Below are 20,178 nucleotides of genomic sequence, written 5' to 3' on the forward strand. Positions count from 1 at the left end.
AATGATCGAGGTCCTTGAGGTTACTGCCACTTGACGGGGACAAAAGAGTGCCTAACACCTTTCCTTTTCTCCAACCGAGTCGCTTACCCCGATCCCTAGGTTTGGATTAGTTCCTATCCGTCGCGAGTCACTAAAATATCAAAACGTCATTTTCTCAAAAAATGTACATCGGGTGACCATTCACACCCACTTACAATATGAATGGTGGCGACTCCAATCTTTAGTAGATGTGATCGTCGTAATGACGAAAACCACGTATCTGAATGGTGGCGACTCCAATCTTTAGTAGATGTGACCGTCGTAATGACGAAAACCACGTATCTATAGATACGTGATTTTCGTCATTTACAACGGCCACATCTACTAAAGATTGGAGTCGCCACCAATTATATTGTAAGTAGTGTGAATGGTCACCCGATGTACATTTTTCAAAAAATGACATTTTCAGCATTTTAGTGACTCACGATGGATAAGGGGTAATCAAACTTTGAGATTCGGGTAAGCGGCTCAGTTGGAGAAAAGGAAAGGGGTTAGGCACCATTTTCTCCTCGCCAAGTGACGGTAACCTCAAAGAACTCGATCATGTGATAATAAAAAATTAGAAAAAGAGAGTGACACGTGTCGTGCATTTGTACCCTAGATAGGGGTTTGCTTTCAATTCGATCATAGGATCATCTCATTGATGGAGATAATCCTTATATATCCTTTGCCTTGAGAACCACACATCCTAAAAACAAGATGAAGAGAAGAAGGGGATAATAGGAAAGGGAGGAAGAGAGGATAGAGAGGGGGGGTATTTGTTGCACCCACCTTGTATCATTGATCTTCTTTTCTTCTTCTTCTTCTTCTTAAATTCTCTTGAGTCCTTAGGGATTTAGAAAGATTACTTTTTTTTGTGGAAGATTAGTATGAAATTGGAGAAGAGATGAGGAGACAAGATGGATTTTTGTTTTTTTTTTTTAGTAAGACTTGGTAAAAAGAATTGGTAGGATTTTTCTTGATAATAGTGGTTTAACCATTTTTGGGAAGAAGAAGGGAGTTTTTATAATGTTTGGAGGGTCCTTAGGGGTATAATGGGGTGAAAGTTAGGAGAATTGGTAATGACATTCTTTTTTAAAATGGGGGTATGAAATTTGTAGTGGGATTGAGGGTAGTTTTGTAATGAATGAAAATGGGTGAGGTTTTGATCCAAATGATTTGGATCCTACCCAAATCCATTTGGGTAGAGTGTTTGATAGGGTGAGATGAGTGATGGTTGATGGAAATAATGAGGGTGTAAGGGAGTTGTTTAGAGAAGGAATGTTAGGTGGGTTGAGGAGGTGAGGTGTGTAGATTTAGGAGAATGGGTTATGTAAGAAGTTGGTAGATTGATTTTTAAGAGGATAAAAGGGATGAAGACATGTGGCAATCATGATGAGAGGGTGAGGTGATGAGATTGGTTGATTGGTTGATGGTGATTGTTTGATTAGAGAGAAGGGTGTAGGTTAGTTAGTTGATGATGAGAGGGGTATGGGTTGAGGTGATTTTATTGGAATGTTTTAAGGAAGGTAATGGGTAGAGATATGGGTTGTGATGTGGGTGGTTGATGATATTAGAGAATGATGATAGGTTAGGGGTATTGGGTATGGGTTGTGATGTGGGTGGTTGTTGATGTTAGAGAATGGGGATAGGTTAGGTTAGGGTAGGGTATGGGTTGAGATGATTTTAGAGGGGAGTGATGTGAGTTAGATGAATTGTTAGAGAATGATGAGGGGTAGTGATTAGATGAGGGAGGTGAAAGGGGATGATGACATGTGTTATCTTTTAATGTTGAGGGGTTGATTGGTTGACGTGGGTTGTGATTAATGGGTTAAGGTTGTGGGTTGGATAATGAATTGGGTATGGATAATGTTTTGTGGGCTTTGTAATGTTGGACTTGGGTTTTAAGAGGGTTTTAGATTGTTTTGCATTGGGTAGGGTTTGCTTTGGATTGGATTTTGAGGGTAGGTAGGTTTTAGGATTTAGGTGATATGGGATTAATTTTAGGTGAGGGTGTAAATTGATTTTTGGATAATTACAGGTTTATGAGATTTGAATGGGCTTAAGGTGTTTGTGGATTTCGGAACGGAGCGGAGCGGTAGAGGGTAGATGAAGGTTAAGTATCCCAAGTCTCACATTTTTTAATTTTTTTGAGATTTTTGCAATAATTATTTTGATAAGAAATGCCACGTGTTGGCAAATCGGGCTTTTTAGGCCCATTGGAGAATTTTATAGAGAATTCGGGTATTTTTGGATACCCGAGCGGAGCGGTGAAGGTTGGGAAGATATAGGTTAGTTCAAATCCCTTTGGTGGGTCCCTTAGACCATTGGGTGGTCTTAGGGGCCTTTGCTCAATCCAAATGCCATTTTTCAGTTATTTGGGCCCTTGAGGCCCGTTGGCCAACTTTGTCAAAAGCCGATGTTTTGAGTGGAGCAGGGTAGATGGGAGCATGCCCGATCTTTTCATGTGGGTCCATTAGACCCTTAGGGGGTCTTAGGGACCTTGATTTTGACAAAAGTGCCACATTTTAATGATTCGGGCTTTTGAGGCCCATTGGCCAAGTTTATTGAAAAACTGCTATTTTTGAGCCCTTTCGAGTGAAGGCCCGTTCAAATTGGGGTGTTTACAACCATAAGTTAGAGAAAGTCTAAACGACAGTGAGTTTGCTCAGCAACATAGCTTGGAAGTCTAGTTTTACGAAAATAGGTCAAAACCTCGGATGTAATTAATAAGTCCTTAGATGAGTTAAAAGACTCAAATGTGCCCATACTGGGTGAAAATCTAAAATTTTGGATTTCCAAGAGTGCTACACCCCATTAGATTTTTGAAGGTGTTCAAATCGCATCGAATCCAGAGGTTTTGTGAGAATATTGGCAAGTTGATTCTCGGTCAGAATATATTCGAGAGAAATAACATGATCTTCAACGAGCTCACGCATAAAATGATGGCGAATGTCGATATGTATTGTCTAAGAGTGTTGGATTGGGTTTCGAGAGATATTGATGGCGCTAGTGTTGTCACAAAATAAGTTCATCATATCTTGAGACAACCCATAGTCCAAAAGCATATGCTTTATCCACAAGAGTTGTGTACAACAACTTTCGGCCACAATGTCCTCTGCCTCAACGGTGGACAGAGAAATGAAGTTCTGTTTCTTGTTTTGCCAAGCAACAAGATAGTTTCCAATATAAAAATAACTATCATTGGTGAATTTCTAGTCATCAATGTTTTTGTGGCCCAATCGGTGTCAAAGTACCCAGCAATAATAGAAGATGAATCAAAGGGGTACCAAAGACCGTACTCGGAGGGGCCAGCCACATAACGAATGATCCGTTTGACAACTGTTAAATACGATTTCTTATGATCAACTTAAAAATGGGCACAGGCTCCAACAGAATAGGAGATGATCGATTGATTAGCTGTTAAGTAGATAAGGTTACTAATCATACTCCTATAGAGGTGTTGATCCACACTTTTTCCAAATAGATCTTTAGAAAATATGAGTGTGGTGCCAATTGGGGTGCAGTGAGTTCGTCCAAACTAAAGACCAAAATGATCTACCAATCCGCACGCATACTTGGTTTGGAAAAAAAATATACCATCCTTGAGTTCTTTAACCTACAATCCTAAGAAGAAATTGAGCTCACCCACCATATTCATTTCAAATTTAGATTGTATCAAGTGGACAAACTTGTGATCCATTTCTTCATTAGTGGAATTGAACACAATGTTGTCCATATAGATCTGGGCAATAAGGGTATGACCCTTGACCTTTTGAACAAATAGTGTTTGATCAACACTACCCTTAGTATAGTTATGGTTGCTCAAGAATTGAGTCAATCGTTCATACCAAGCACGAGGGGCTTATTTAAGGCCGTAGATTACCTTTTTAAGTCTAAAGACTTTTTGAGGATGTTTAGGGTCAATCAACATATAGTCCTCATCTAAGATGTCATTTAGAAACACACTTTTAATATCCGTCTGAAATAATTTAAATTTCATGGAGCATGTTATGGACATTAAAATACGAATCGACTCAAGTCTGGCAACAGAGGTAAATGTTTCATCAAAGTTAACACCCTAAATCTGAGAATATCCCCAAGCTACAAGATGAGCTTTGTTTTGAACAACATTGCTAAGTTCATTGAACTTATTCTTGTATATCTATTTGGTTTCGATGACATTCTTATCAGATGGTCTTGGTATTAAGTACCACACCTGATTCCAAGTAAACTAAAGAAGTTCCTCTTGCATGGCTTGAAGCCAATTTTCATCAATATTTTTGGGCTCCATTTTGGATGTGAAACAGAAATGACTTTTCAACGTCTCAAGCAGTCGTTGGATTTTAACACCGATATGAGGATCTCCAAGGATTTGACTGGCGATATGATCTTTGATAATAGGTAGTGTTTCCGAAACATGAGACATTGAGGGAGGTATGGACGAAGCAGGAAATATGCCCCCGTCCTCAACCTTTGGGTTAGAAGAGCCATTGTCGTTGATGGGTGGGTTGATCATCGATCACCATATTTATGAATTCTGGGATAGATGAGGTTCTCTGATTAAAGATTTGAAAAGCACGACTACTTGAAGAATATTGCAAAAAGATTGCTTGGTAGCTCTTCGAATCAAACTTCCCCAAGTGTTCGTGGTCTTTTAGGATATAACATTTACTACCAAAGACTTTGAAGTGCTTGACACTAGGAGTTTTGCCATTCCACAGTTCATAAGTTGTTTTATTTAAGCTTATTCGAAGATATACTTGATTGATAATGTGGCAGGGGGTACTTACAGCTTCGGCCTACAGATTTTTGGGAAGATTTTTACTATGAAGCATGATTGTGGCTATTTCCTGAAGAACGTGATTTTTTCCTCTCAGTAACTCCATTCTACTGAGGGGTCTTAGGAGTTGAGAATTCATGTTGGATTCCATTTTCATCATAGAAATGTGTGAACTGACCATCCCCAAAATTTTCACCATGATCATTTCTAATCCTACCTATGATAGATTTTTTTTTCTGTCTGGATATGCCTAATAATCTTTTTGAATTCATCAAAAGTATCAGATTTTTATCGTAAGAAAGTGACCTAGGTGAATCTAGAGTAATCATCAAAGATCACCAAGAAATACTTCTTACCTCCTAGACTTCTTACTTTAGTGGGATCCACAAGGTCCATGTGTAAAAGAGCTAGGGGTTTTGAGGTTGCAAGAGTAGTTGTCTTTTTGTGGGTACTTCAAATTTGTTTACCAATTTGGCACTCCCTACAGATGTCTCTTGCTTGTTTAGACACCTTGGGTAATTCTCTGACTAAGCCTTTTGAGACAACACGAAACAAGTTCTTGTAGTGAACATAACCGAGTCGTTGATGCCACAACTGGACTTCATCAACTTGCACCACATTGCTCACACCAAAGTCGGTGGTTTTTCCAGTATTTTCGATAACATAACAGTTAACAAAAGTATGAGGACCTCTCATAATAACTTTGTCATTGGGGGTAGAGATCTCACAGACTTTACGATTGAAAGTTACCCGATGGTATTTATCGCATATTTGGGATATGCTAAGAAGGTTATGTTTCAAACCATCAATGCATAACACATTTTCCATCGTGGGCAATCTAGGACCATTGACACTTCCTCGTCCAATAATCCTAGCAGTGCTGCCATCACCAAAGGTGACTAACTCTCCATGAAAGTCAACCATGTCACTAAATTGACTTCGGTTACCCGTCATATGTCGAGAACAACTACTAACAAGGTACCACCATGAACATTTTTTAGCCTTTTTACTGAAAAGATGTAATAGGGCATAAAGCATAAGCAGTGTAAGAAAATAAATCACTTTTTGTGAAATGTGCAAGTAAAGCATAGTGTTAAAAGTCTATGCTAAGTTAAAGAGTAGACAAGCAGTTAAGTGTGTAGGGTAAATAGTGTGAAAAAGTAAAGTTTATGTTAAAGGTAGAATAGCAATTGGCATAAAAACAAAATTTTATTAATGAAAGAAGTACAAGAGAAATCCCAAGAATGGGAGAGTATAGAAAATACCAACAAAAGCAAAGTAGTAGCAAAGTACAACATAAATATGTCTTTATTCGACATCAAATGACTGGTTGGCAGAAGATGAAACCTTAATAGCAGGATTGGGAAGATCAATTGCCTTGACTTGATCAACATCGATAATAAGGACATGAGGCAAATATTTGGCATGAGTGGACAAACTGGTCAGCCTGGCTTGATTCAAATCTATGATTCGCCCAGCCTTCATAAGCTTACCAAGAACTTGATCCAAGTCGACAACTGGGTTCCCCTCCTGATCCAATTGGAAGGGTGGGGCTCGCCTAAACCAACTAAGAATTCCTTAGAAGGAGGACCAACAGGACCATCGTACCCTTTCTTGTCATCTTCGTGCTCCTCCCCATATTGAAGTTGAGTAGCCTCAAATCTTTCGTGATAGGCTTTAGTAGAAGCTTCCTTCGCCAACCGAGAGTATTGAGCCTATAGTTGCCCCAATAGTTTCTTGGTTTTAAACTTATCCTTCTTGGCTTATGTTGCCCTAACTATTTCAAGACCAACCCTGAGGGAGCTTAGCTCAAACTCTTGTTATTGTACACGCTTTTGGAGATCCACCAGCTCTACATCTTTCCTTTGCATTCTCTCATTGTAACTGGTTAGTTCTAGGTGAAAAATACCTTAGAAATCTACTAGCTTCCTATTACTGGCTTCCAAGTCTAAGTTTGCCTTGGAAAATTGGGCAAAATTTGCCTCCATATCTTTTTTGGCCTCCTTAGAAAATTGGCTAAAGGAGGCTAGTTCAGCCTAGAGTAGAGTAATTTTTTTCTCATACTCTCTAGTCAAAGTAATTGCTTGGTTCTCACCCTCACGCCATTTCAAGAAGGTCAAGGTACCATATGTATTGGCCTACAAGAAGAATAAAGTAGTTAAAGCATAAAGAATATGGAGCAGAATGAAAAGAGTAGAAAATTACCTGATAAAAGTCATGAATAAATCGACCAAAACTTATATCAGCATTGGCTCGGTCCACAACATCCTAGTCTTTAGAAGAAATGAAGTGGGAAAGCAGAGAGACAGTAATGATAGGGTTCCTCACCCCGCAGCTCATGTTGAAGGCATAGTTGAAATGGGGCTGAAAGTTGTTGTTTTCGTTTCCATCTCAAAGGAAGGCCCCTCCAGGAGAATCCAACTTCCTCCAAGGGAGTCTTAATGTCACTAGGACCCCTTTGCTCAGATTTTCATGGAAGGAAAGGACTTCTCAAGCTCTTCCTAGTCAATATGCGCCTCTTGCACAGCTGAAGCTCAGAAACAAGGCTGTGCTCCCTGATGGTATCCGAGCTCTGCATTGCTTGAGCATGAATCTCCTCAAGAAGCTCAGTAGAAGCAGCAACAACAGAAGCAGAGGTAAAAGTAGGAGCGGCTTGCTCTCACGCACCAGTATCAGCTAACCTAATTTTCTAGTGGGGGTGGAAGCACAAGGGGTCAAATTCTTTTTCTCTCTATTTTGGTTAGAGGGAAGAGTAGTCTTGATAATAGTAGTCTCGAAAGGTCAATATTCATGGCATCGGAGGACCCTAAAGGGGATAGAGGGGAGAAAAGTTAGGAATAGAGGCAAAAGGAGAAGGAGGATCTCTCGAGATCCACTCGACCTGATAAAATGAGGCCCATCGTGTAGGTGGCTGAGGCAAAATAGAAGGGGAAAGGTAAGTCTGGTTTCCTTTAACTACCCTGTCAACCATCCTAGTATGGAGGCCCACTACCACTAGCCTCCTATCTTTGGAAGCTCCGTGTTGTTCTTTCCTAGCCTCAACAATGAAAATGGTTGAATAATCTATAGAGACAAAAGAAAATAAGGTCAAAGTTAGATTCAACTACAGACAAAACTGAAGAGTGGGACACAACTAGGTGCCTAAAAACCAGTCTTACTTTTACTTAGGTAGAATCTTTTCATAAAGAGGCACATAGTAAGAAATTGTTTAAGATTTTGAGTGATATAACCTTCTATTCTTGGGGAGGTACTTGTGAGTTATTGTCTTTCAAGAAAGCTCTAACCTAATGTTATGTAGGATATCGCTTAATGCTTTTAAGGCATAGTTGTATAATATATCCCTTTGTTCTCAAAAGGGATATATTATAGTGTTTTTGTCATTCTAAGGTAAACTACAGTCGTCTAGCATTCTTCTTTTCTACTATAAGTAAATAAGGGTTGCGAGGATCTGCTTCTCAATTGAACCAATCTCTGTGATCTATCTCTTAAGACAGAGCATGGCTGTCAAACTCTTCAATCTATTACATGAGAGCTACGAGGACCAGAGTCTCAAAAGAGCCCAACTCAGTGCTATATTACTTGTGCTAGAGTAGGACTCCAACAAACTTCTTACTTTGCCAATTAAGGTAGAGAAGACCCACGTAAGTTCGGACCTAGGTGGGGTTCATCTTTAGTTATATTGTACTCGTGGTAGAATAGGGTCCCTACTAGCTGCTTACTCTGCCAATTAAGGTAGAGAAGACCCACGTAGGCCCAAACTTATGTGGGATCCATCTTTAGTGCTCTTGGACACGTGATAAAATAAGGCCCCGACTAGCTTCTTAGCTTGCTAGTTAAGGCAGAGAAGACCCACGTAGGCCCAAGATCCATCTTTAGTACTATAATACTAGAGTCAGAGTAGGACCCAGACCAACTTCTTACTTTGCTTATTACGGTAGAGAAGACCCACGTAGGATCCATCTTTAGTGCTTTTGTCTCGTGTTAGAGTAGGGTTCCGACCAGCTTCTTATTCTACCAATTGTAAACACCCCATTTTTACATCTACTTAATTCGACAATTCATCCCTCAATTGTGGTGAATTCCTAATGATGAGTGAAAAAAACTCGAAGACTTGTGAATACTGTCCCCAATCTCCTGTTTCTAGTCATTTCATCTCCCTTACTCGTTACAACTTGACATAGAAATTTACACGTGCTTAGGATCGCTACACCGTACACCCGATTTAGCAAGCATGTATGCTTAGGTTCGTTACACAATTTGATAATTTAGAGACCTTACCATACTAGGAAAATATGACCTCGAGACTTAGAAATAACCACGTTGAAATCTTACGCCAAAATTCGTAAAAACCTGCAAAAATTACCAAAATGATGAAAATACCTCTCATGAATTTGAAATCTTCAAAAAATCTTGAAAGTACCTTGATTGTACTCAGAATATGATTTCGAGTCTAATGAGACCTAAATTGATGAAAACAAAGAAATTTATGAGAAATCACAAAGATGATCGAAATACCCCTCAATGTTCGATTTTGACTTAGAGATTTTGATTTTTAGGAAATAGATAAATTGAAAAAAAATCTCTAATCAGAATTAAATTCAAATTCAAATTTAACAATCGATTAAAATTCAGCTTCAAATAAAAAAATTCAAAGTAAATCAACATTAAACTAAAATTAAAATTCACCCGACCAATTAAAATTTAAAGCCAACTTAAAATTAAAAATTAATTGACCAATTAAAATCAAATCGAATTTAAAATCAAATGAAAATTTCAAATCAAAATTTATCAATCAATAAAATAAAAATTAAAAATTCAATCGACTAATCAAGCCAAAATTAAATCAACCAATCAAAGATTAAATTAAAATTCAATTAACCAATCTTATCAAATTTGAAGTAAAATACGAACGATCAAAAAAAAATTTCAATTCAAAAATCAATTAACTCACAAAATTGGAAATTAAAATTGAAGCGAACAGGTCCTCTATCTAATTCTTTACTTACTCTCCCTCTCTTTTAAGTCTCTCTCTGTTGTGAGGTCTTCCTCTCTTATTTTTCTGGACAACAAGAAGAAGAGAAGAAGAAGAAAGACAATGGCAATCAACTATCTCTTTTGGGCATGTCTTCTTCTCTTTGACTACAAAATCTACTTCCTCTTTCCAAATCTCTCAAACCCCTCTCTTCTTCACATCCATCTGTTAGAGGTCTTTTCCCTGGACTTCTTCTTCTCTTTTGGCTGTACCAACGCCCCAGCTCTTTCTCCATGTTGCGACAATGTCCTTGCCTACATCTCTCTACTCTCATCTTTCTCACGTTCCGCTCTTTGTAACAGCAGCTCCCCTATCAACAGCTCTCTCACTCTCACAGCTAGAATCTCACATTGATAGCGGCCCCAACCATTCCATCTTCCCTTTAATAACTAACAACAACCACGACTTTGTCTCTCTAAAAGAAAATTTTTTTATCTTGAACACAACAATCATTACAGTCCCATTTTCTCTCTCAAAATGTCCTAAACCCAGCAACCTTGTCTACAACTGTTCTTTTCTTTTATTAATCGCCTCAGTAGCCCCACTTCTATGGCCTTCATTTTTTTTGTCAGCCATTTACTCAGCTGTAGACACCCCATTTTTGCATCCGCCTGATTAATCAACTCGTCAACCCGATCGCAAGGATTCCCAATGATGGATGTGTATTCCATTGCTTTACTTTGTTACCAGATTTGTTTCAGAAATCCAGATGAGGTATCTCGAATTGACAAAACCTTAGAAACCACGCTACGCTAGGAAAGTACGACCTCAGAAACATAGAAATCATCATCTTGCAGACCAAAAAGAAGCTTCACGATAAAAATCACTAAAAATTACCAAATTACCGAAATACCCCTAATCTCAAAACAACCCTAGAGCCTACGTTACGCTTAGGAAAACCCATTCGAACACATAAAATGACAAATCGGAACCAAATAAATCATTTCACCAATTTTAACAGAATTTGACAAAATTACGAAAATGCCCCTCATAAAGTTCACAACCATTTCACACAAAAAATTTCATAAATAACAAAAACTAATATTTCCATTGAATTCCTTACGAAAAACCGATTCTAAAACATCCTAGAACATTAAAAACCGACTTAAAACGTGAAAAGTCCTCTCCGGGGGCAAAACGGTAATTTCACAATTTTCATGATAAAAAATTCTGAAATTAAAAAATAAAACATTAAATAATTAAATTTAAACATTAATGAAATTAATTTAAAAATTTGAACCTAAAAAATCGATTAATCGGACTCTCAGGCAAAATTGTTGAGGGTTCGTGGGATATTTCTTTAAGGACCCCTCCATTTGGGGGTCCAAAGAATTAAAATATTTTAGAGGAGGGGTTCTCCAAAAATCAAAGTAAATCAAGCAAGACTAAGGTCAAGGTATTAAAGTCAATCAAGTGAGACTGAAGTCAAAATTAAAGTCAATTAAGCAAGACTGAAGTCAAGATATTAAAAGTCAATCAATAAGACTAAAGTCAAAACATTAAAAGTCAATCAAATAAGACCAAAAGTCATAATAGAATTCTAATTAATAATAACTCTATCTAATAGGTTCTAACTTAAAAACAATTCTAATTAAAACACAATTCTACCTAAAACAATCTAAATAAAACACAACTCTAATTAAAAGAACTCTAATTAAATACTAACTTTACCAAATCAACTCCTGAAAACAAATCTATAAATAGAGGTGCTCACACCCTATTTTCGTATCAAATCATAAACCCTAGGAGAAGTAGGTCTAGAAGCTCCCCTAGTCCCCCATAAACCCTAGTTTTGGAGTCCCAACTCCTTAGCTAACATCCCTCCTTCAATTTTAGTCTAGAAATCACCCAAAAACCTTCTTAAAACATCCCCAAATCCGCAACGAACTTGAAGATTTCAGATTCAAAAACAAGGAGATACCTTACCTCGGAGATCCGAAGTCAAATCCAGAAAACAGAACGAAGCAAGGGAGCACGGTACAAGGAGTTCTTTTTGTCAGATCTGAGGGAACCAAGTCCTTGCCATCGGAAAGGTAAACCTTTTATTTTATTTATTTTCTTATCTAGGTTTTAGCAATGTAATTTACTTGGGAATTTAGTAGAGATCGGCTTTGGCCGGGCGGGGTTGGTGCCTAACACCTTCCAACCCCGTAACTTGATCCCCGAATTCAGTTTTTTTTTGGTTTTAGATTAGTTTTTATCCGTTTAGAGTCATTGATCGGTTCCTAGACCGTAATAACTAGGTGGCGACTCCCAAACCTCAGAGTCAAAGCGGATCCGCGCACCCCGCGGATCGAGGGCGCTTTCAGTGGCGACTCCACTGGGGACATTGAGATCAAACTTGAAAAACCCCCCAAGTATGGGGGACATTGCCAAGACCCCTAGTTTATTTGTTTTGGTATTTTTTATTTAATTTTTAGTTAGTTTTCATGTTATGGTGTCTTTATTATTTTTTATTCTGGTTCGTACGTCATTGATTTTTGATTCTACTTGGAGCACTTTGATTTAACATATCATCTCTATGGTTTTAATCCAAGGGCCATTCGGAATGATCCGAAATAATACGAGATTTCGAAAGAATACTTTTATTGAGGATGGATTTTTGGACCATGATTTTTTTTTTTTACATATAAGTAATTTCGATTGAAAAAAAATTTTTTTTTTTATTAAGTTATTTGTTTTTTTCGCTTATTAGGTAGGTAGTCATTTTTATTTTAGTTTATTAGGCAAACCATGCTGTCCATTAAGCATATAGAGTTTCAAAAAAAAAAAAAAAACAAAAAAAAGCAACAAAAAAGTTTTTCTGGCCAACAGCAGCCTCAATGGTGCGCCCCAAGTAAAGCGATGTGAGCTTTTTTTCAACGATTTTTTCATTGGGGTGCCATAAGCAAAATCTCGCTTTTAATTTTTTTAATCCTTTCCTTTTAAGGGAAGTCCTCTTCCCCATGTGATTCAGCTCGACAGAGACTCGAGAAAGTCTTCTCCTCGAAAGTTCCAAACCCCATGTTTTGGTTAATAAGCTCGAACGATCCCGAGTTTTGAGTCGTGTTGGTCTGATACTTCGCGGTCGAATGAGAACCATGAACTGAAAATAAACGAGAGGGAGAACCATCGCGGTTTCCTCAAACTCTCCCCTTGTGTTCACTTAGAAATAGAAAAACCTGCATTCTCATGGAGTTTTGTACAGTTTTGAACTCATGATTCAAGGTTGAACGATCCGTTGATGATGCGGTGAGTTGATTTCTGTTCAACTAAAAGAAAATTGAATTCAAAGAACGAACGGCTGGAGAAGAAGTCCCAGAAGAGATTTCCCTCATCACAGCGCTGAAATGGTGAACAATTCGTTGACAAATCCCATGTTACGGCTAATCTCAACGCTGATATGCTGTTATGATTTGATCTCCGACGCTGGTCCTGCTGTTATGAGTTTGATCTCGACGGTTAAGGTTCTGCTGATCTCGACGGTAATCTACTGTTAAGGTTGATCTCGACGTTAAGCGTTGATCTCGACGTTAAGCTGCCGTTGAGCTCGACGCTGGTCCTCTGCTTCGATCTCGACGATGGCCTGCTGTTAGAGGATGATCTCGACGATTTAACCTGCTGATCTCGACGACTAGGCTGCTGTTATAGTTGATCTCGACGTTGAGCTCGACGTTATCCTGCTGTTTTAAAACAAAATCATTTTTTTTTTTTTTTTAAAAAGAGAAATTAATTTGTTTCTAAAAAGAAAAAATCAAAATAATAAAAAAAAGAATTGGAGATTTTCTTTCATAAAAAAAGGGAGTTAAAAAAACAACAAAAGTTCATTTTTCTAGATGTTACCAATAGCAACATAATGCAAGTTTCTTTGTTTTGTTTTGTGAATTTCCTTGATTGGGCTCAATTTATTTAGAAAAAAGTTAAAAAATAAATGAACAAAACCATCCTCATTATCTCATCAATCATCATTATACCTTCAATTCAATACCCTTAGAAATTTCGAATTATTTCGGGTCGCCCAAAACACTCTTGATTGGACTATAAAGTTTATCAAATCATTGCGATGATCGGGTCTAATTGATTGCCACATATCATATATGTGCATGTTTAAATCGTGAAGCGGACCATATATTAATTCATGATAATTGCCTATTTAATATGCCATAATATCATTGGGAATGCATGTTTGATGTTGGTCACAATGTTGATCATGATTAAATGTTTGTGTGATTGGAATGGTGCTTATGTCCATATAATTCATGTTATAATTGGTTTGATTGGGCCATGGGCCCATTTGTTTGGAAAAAGCCCCGGGCACACCCCACTTATTTTGCACACACCACATGCACGTTTACTCTTTACTCACTTACACGTCCCATTTAGCCAACGTGGCACTAGTGCGTGGCCCGGTCTCTTCGGAGATGCGACGTCATTCATGAAACCCACAACTCCAGTCACGTACCTTAGGGTATATCGAACTGGGGCATCAATACCGTCTGATCAGGTGATTCTGAGAGACATATTGATGCACCCATGCTGGGGTGACCTGAGCCTTTGTCCTATTGTAAGCCACACAGTCACATGTCCCGATTGCCAACGTAGTACTAGTACGTGGTCGGTCCCTCGTGGATGCCAAACCATTTATGAAAGCTACAACTCTTGACTCGTACCCGTAGGTATAAAAGGTAATCTAAGTATATCAATTGCACTTCTTGGTCAAAACCGGTGCCTAAGCAAGATCTTGCCCCGCTGTACCCTACTGTACGAGGGGGATAGACTACGTCTATTCTAGACGAGAGGTATTTAAGTGGGCCCTTGTTCAGCATTGTGCGCCACCTCTCAACTGGAGATCAAACTGGCTGTTTTTTACTTCAGAGAAGTGAATTGAGGTTTTAGATTATCACCTATACGGTATATCAAACCAAGTCACCACGTATCGAAAGGTATATAGGTGTGCTTGGGCAAGGGTGGCCAGATAAAAATGCATTGCACGTAGTAAGCCTAGAGTCTAGAAACCTTCCCCATAGGTCACGACTCGAACTTATCGTGGGTGTTCCCGGGTTGTTTATTGAATGAATGCCTGTTGTTGGATGAATGTATGTGAGTGATGCGAATGATGAGATCAAAGTGTATGTTTGTCCCGCAAGGATCAAAGAAATTTATTTTTTGAAAATTAAAACGGGTGCACCGACCCAGTAAAGAATCCATTCTTTTACAATAATGACCCATTCCATCCAGATCCAACAATCATGATGGACCGGGCCAGTTAAATCAAAATGGAAATCGAATTTTCAAAGAAGAGAAAGAAAATATTTTTCAAAAAGATTATTTTTCCAAAGAAGTGTTCTTTAGAAGAAACATTTTCCAGAAAATATATTTTCCAGAAAAATTTTTCCAAAAGAATGAAATTTTCCAAAAGAAAATAAATTAATCTTTTACATGGACCATTGGAAGAGTACTAAAATCCTCTTTTGTGTCAAACCAGGATGTTAGCCGTCGGCGATAACCCAATCGATCAGTTAGTCAAAACAACCGTCATAGGGATGCACCCTGTAGAGAAGATCAATTTTGGGAGATTCATGTTGAGGAGTGCTCTTTATTTCCATGAGTTTGAGATAACCTGGAACCTCTTACATGCTATGGCTAAACGATGGAACCCCTACCTTCACATATTCCACATTGGGCGTATACACTTGTGCCCTACTCACGAGGATTTTTGTGGTATTATGGGGATATTCACTTCAGGACCTCTAGTCCGGCCCTCATTGAAGACCGGATATTCTTGTGCCCTCGCCACAGGATTGAATATTTCCAAAGAAGAAGCCAAGGCCCTAATCCATAACGGGAGACTGGATTTAGTACCTTTACTGGCCCGTACCGCTCCCCGCAGTCATCCTATCAATGTAAAACCCGAAGCCTGGCGAGCCACTAGAGACTATCGATTATGCTTAGGAATCCTAGCCCAATACATACTGACCTCTAATAGTGATGGCCAAACTATCCCTGAGTCCTTCATAGATATAGCCTCTCAACTCTCGAGGAAAGCCAACCCACTACCCCTCATCTTAGCTGAAACCTTCTCAGGTCTAGATGCCATAAAAAATGGTGAGCGGGAAAGCTTCAGAGGAAGTCCCCACTTACTCTATATGTGCTTTGTGATCGTCTTAAGATTGTAGATATGTCCCCTCAAACCTCGAATATGGGCCAGAACACTTCTCCAAGAGAAACCTGTTAGTGCGTCACAACTCAGTCAAAGCCTGGAGTAAATGGTTAGACTCTCGCTTAGCTCGTCATATCGGTTTTAAGATGTCCTTGGTGGATGACTGATCCCCCATTCTAGGAACCAAAGGATCCTACTATGTCCGTCTGATCGGTTTAGAAGAAACATCTTTTTACCATCCTAATTTGATCCCAGAACAGTATGATGTACCCATAGAGTTATCCTTATCTCAACCCAAAGCTTTCTTTTCCCCCGAGCCTTTGACTGAAAAGTTAGTACACCTCCATTGAGAAAGCATGGAACAAGCGCACCTTAGGGTATCCAGACGGACCAGCAGAATTCAGAGAGCCAGTTGTTAGAACCAAGAGGGTCAAGCCTGACAGCAATCCTGAGAACCATCAAGACAAAACCAAGCGTCCATGTAAAAATAGTTCAAATCAATTTTGTTGAAAGATGTTTTAATAAGAACATATTGTCAATCATTTTCAATAAAATTATCTTTCTTTTTTGAATAAATATCTCCTTTTCAAATACTCATTGTGTGAATGGATTAATTAATGGATTGGTGCACAAACCTCAATAAAATGATTCTTAAAAATGTTATCAAGGGGTTTTATCGAAATTGACTAAATCTACCTTTGAGGGGGTCATATAGGATTATCATTGCGCCTAAACTCAAGCGTCCACCTCCTAGTTGGAGTCGTAAGTCCAGTCGGTTAGAAAGAACCACAGTACCAAGTCAACAAGCAGAGATGGCGTCAGAATCTGAACTCACGGAGATCCGTAAGATCTTGGCAGCCTTTGCCAATGATATCAACAATATAAAAGGCAAGGTGGAAATGTTAGAACAGACCTCGGAATCAACGGAATTCCCTTAGATGACCCAAAGGGAAAAAGGTTGAAGAGAAACGTCCACGTGAAGTCTCCGAGCTCGACGGAGACGAAGAGTATGTTTTGATGAAAATCCGGCATTATCTAATAGGATGTCTCAATTGGAGTCAGCAATGAAGAGTATAAACGGTATTGATGAAATCGCAGCAGGCATTGAAGCTTTGAATCGCATCCCTAGAATCCATTTGCCAGAAAAGTTTGTGATGCCTGAAATGGACAAGTTCTGTGGGACAGGGTGTGCAAAAAACACATCTTATGGTGTATGTTACCAACATGCGCACTATGGGACTCAGCGACGAACAATGACATTATTGTTTCCAAAGGACTTTATCAGGATCAGCACTACGGTGGCTAATGTCTCAAGATCCAGTTATTGTGGGTACATGGGAAAACATGTCAAAGGCCTTTTGGCATCAGTATAAGTACAGTACCGAGATTGAGACTTCAAGAAGGATTTGGAAGTAACTAAACAGAAAAATGGGGAACATTCACTGATTTCATTGGTCGTTTGAGGGCCAAGGCTTCTCAAATGTGGGATAGACCTTCGGAGAAGGAACAAGTAGCAATTATCCTAAAGAACCTCTCTCAAGGATATGCTCAACACCTAGTGGCCCAATACCTCCCTACCTTTGAATCCTTGTTGCAAGCGGGAAGCCAACTTGAGGATGCGTTTGCCTCTGGAATCCTTTCTAACTCCTCAGATAACAGGCCTAAGAAACCATATGTTCCAAACCCAACATCAACCATACTTACATCGCCAATACCTCAGTTACCCCAGCTCAACCCCAGCCCGGACTAATAACCAAGCTCACCCAAGTCAACCTCGGACTCCGCGTCAGTTCACCGATCTAGGGATGAGTCTCACTGTAGCGCTTCACAAATTGATGAAAAAAGGGCTTCTTACCCCCTATCCAACCCCGACCTTTACCTAATCCCCTGCCAGCTGGACACAATGCTAACGTGTTCTGCGAGTTTCCATCAAAATCCTGGCCATCACACGGATCGGTGTATCACCTTGCGCCATGCCATTCAAAACCTTATTGACAACAAAAAAGGTCACCATCCCTAGCCCACCAAATGTCACCACAAATCCACTACCTGCTTATCAACCACCCCCAACCCTGAATATGGTTTCTCACACCCCATTACCATTCGACCCTGTTTCTCTCATCCATCCAATCCAAGTTAAACCGCCCAGTTACCCCCTTGCCGGGATAGCCTTCACTGATGAGGTTTTACCACAAACCATGAACCATTCGATTTAACCTCGGATGATACCTATTGTTTTATCCCCACCTCGTTACGATAGTCCCGCGTTCACTAGTTACCTGTTGGCCCAAATGAATCTGAAAAACCCTGTACCTTTAACAGACAAAGATCCATACGTGTTGACTGAAGAAGATGAGCCTTTCTCCCTTTCCTGTGATGAAGTTAGACATATGACTCGAGGTGGAAGAGTTTTTAAGCCACAAGAACTCTGTGTTGATAAATCCTGCAGCCCTGGCAAGAAAAGGAAGGATATGATCCCACCAAGGAAAGCATAGAAGAAGATAACTCCGTGATCAAACAGTTAAAAAAATCAGGGCCAATATCTCAGTATGGGGTTTACTCATGGCTTCCACTGCTCATAGGGAGGCTGTCCTCAAAGCACTAACATAGCCCAAGTCTCCCTTGACACTTCTCCAGATCAGCTGGCAAGTATAGTAGGGGCAACTTACGTGGAGAATATCCTATCCTTCCTCGGACTCAGACCTCCCAAAGAAGGGGCAAGCCATACTAAGCCCGCTGCACATTACAGTTGACTGTAACGGAATGAGGGTACCTTTAGTTTTGATTGATAATGGGAGTGCACTGAACGTTTGCCTCTGAAAACTGCTACTTGTCTCGGGTTTAAGGCTGAAGATCTCAAACCTACTAGTCAAGGTGTTAGAGCCTATGATAACACCAAGAGGAGATGTACTGGGAATTTTGCACCTTCGACTGTCCACAGGCATAGCTGAATTCCCTGTGGAATTTCAGTTATTGACATCCAGTCTTCTTTCAATTTACTGTTAGGGAGACCATGGTTACACCAGATCAAAGCCATCCCTTCTACACTACACCAAAGGTCAAATTTATCAAGGATGGGATGGTAATTACTCTTCATGAGGATGCTGAAATTGTAGGGATCATAAATAATACTGAGGCTAAGAATAAGCCGTTGCTTGAGATTCAACCAGAACAACAGGGAGTAGAGCTCAGTGGGTTCGAATTTGAAAAGATATGCTCAGTCCAATGGGATCAAGCCATGAAGGAGTATTTTTCCAATGGAAATACCTATAATTGTTGCATGGCCATATATTCAAGAAAATGAGATTCTTCCCTGGTAATGGGCTTAGGTCGCAAACAGCAAGGTATTAAAGAGGCACCATTGATTAAAGAGGCCATCGGCACATTCGGACTAGGATATAAGCCTACTAAGAAGATTGGGCCCAATACTGGAAGGTAAAACGGGATAAGACCATTGTTAAAAGGCAAAGGCATACCGCAAATCTCATTAAAATGAACCCTATCGAAAGACCCTCAATGGTTATTTTTGTGAAAGAAGGAGAAGACTTCCGCTACTGTGGGTTCCCGGAGCCTTTATTGATCACATCACAGGTACCCGTCGTCGGGGGGAAATTTTCTTTGGCATGGAATGGCCCGAAAGAGAAGCAAGGATAGAAGTTAAGGAGAAGAAAGTTGAAGACTGGCAGCTCGATCTGGACTCCTCAACATCGATCAGCTATTCATTGAAGATCATAGTGTTTTAGTGTTGTCGGTTGAGAAAGGGATCCCAAATCCTCAGTCTGTAATAAACCCGCTGTTGGGGATTCTATCAAATTATCGTGTAGTCAGTCCTGTGTTGCATGTCAAGGCTGGGTCTGTCGGTCCCATTAGTCCTGTTCAGTCTGACGTGCCAGTTGAGTCATTTATTTCTGTTGAGTCGAGTAAGTTAGTTGTTTTTCTGCTGAGTCTTTTGCTGCTAGGGAGTCTGTTTTTCCTGCTGAGTCAGTGAGGTCTGTCAGTCTGCAATGAGTCCTGTTACCCCATCTCTTTTCATGAAATGAAGAATTTTTGATTACCCCGAGCGCAATAATAATTCAACTAATAATCTGGCTTCGGAGGGAGAGTCTTCTGACGAAGAACCTCCCCCTGAAATAATCAAATTACTTAAACAAGAAGAGGAACGTCAAGCTCAACCTCTAATAGAGGAGTAGAGGTTATCAACCTCGG

Source organism: Akebia trifoliata, chromosome 5 (genome assembly GCF_017979445.1).
Source record: "Akebia trifoliata isolate Shusen 1 chromosome 5, ASM1797944v1, whole genome shotgun sequence".
Classification (NCBI taxonomy): Eukaryota; Viridiplantae; Streptophyta; class Magnoliopsida; order Ranunculales; family Lardizabalaceae; genus Akebia; species Akebia trifoliata.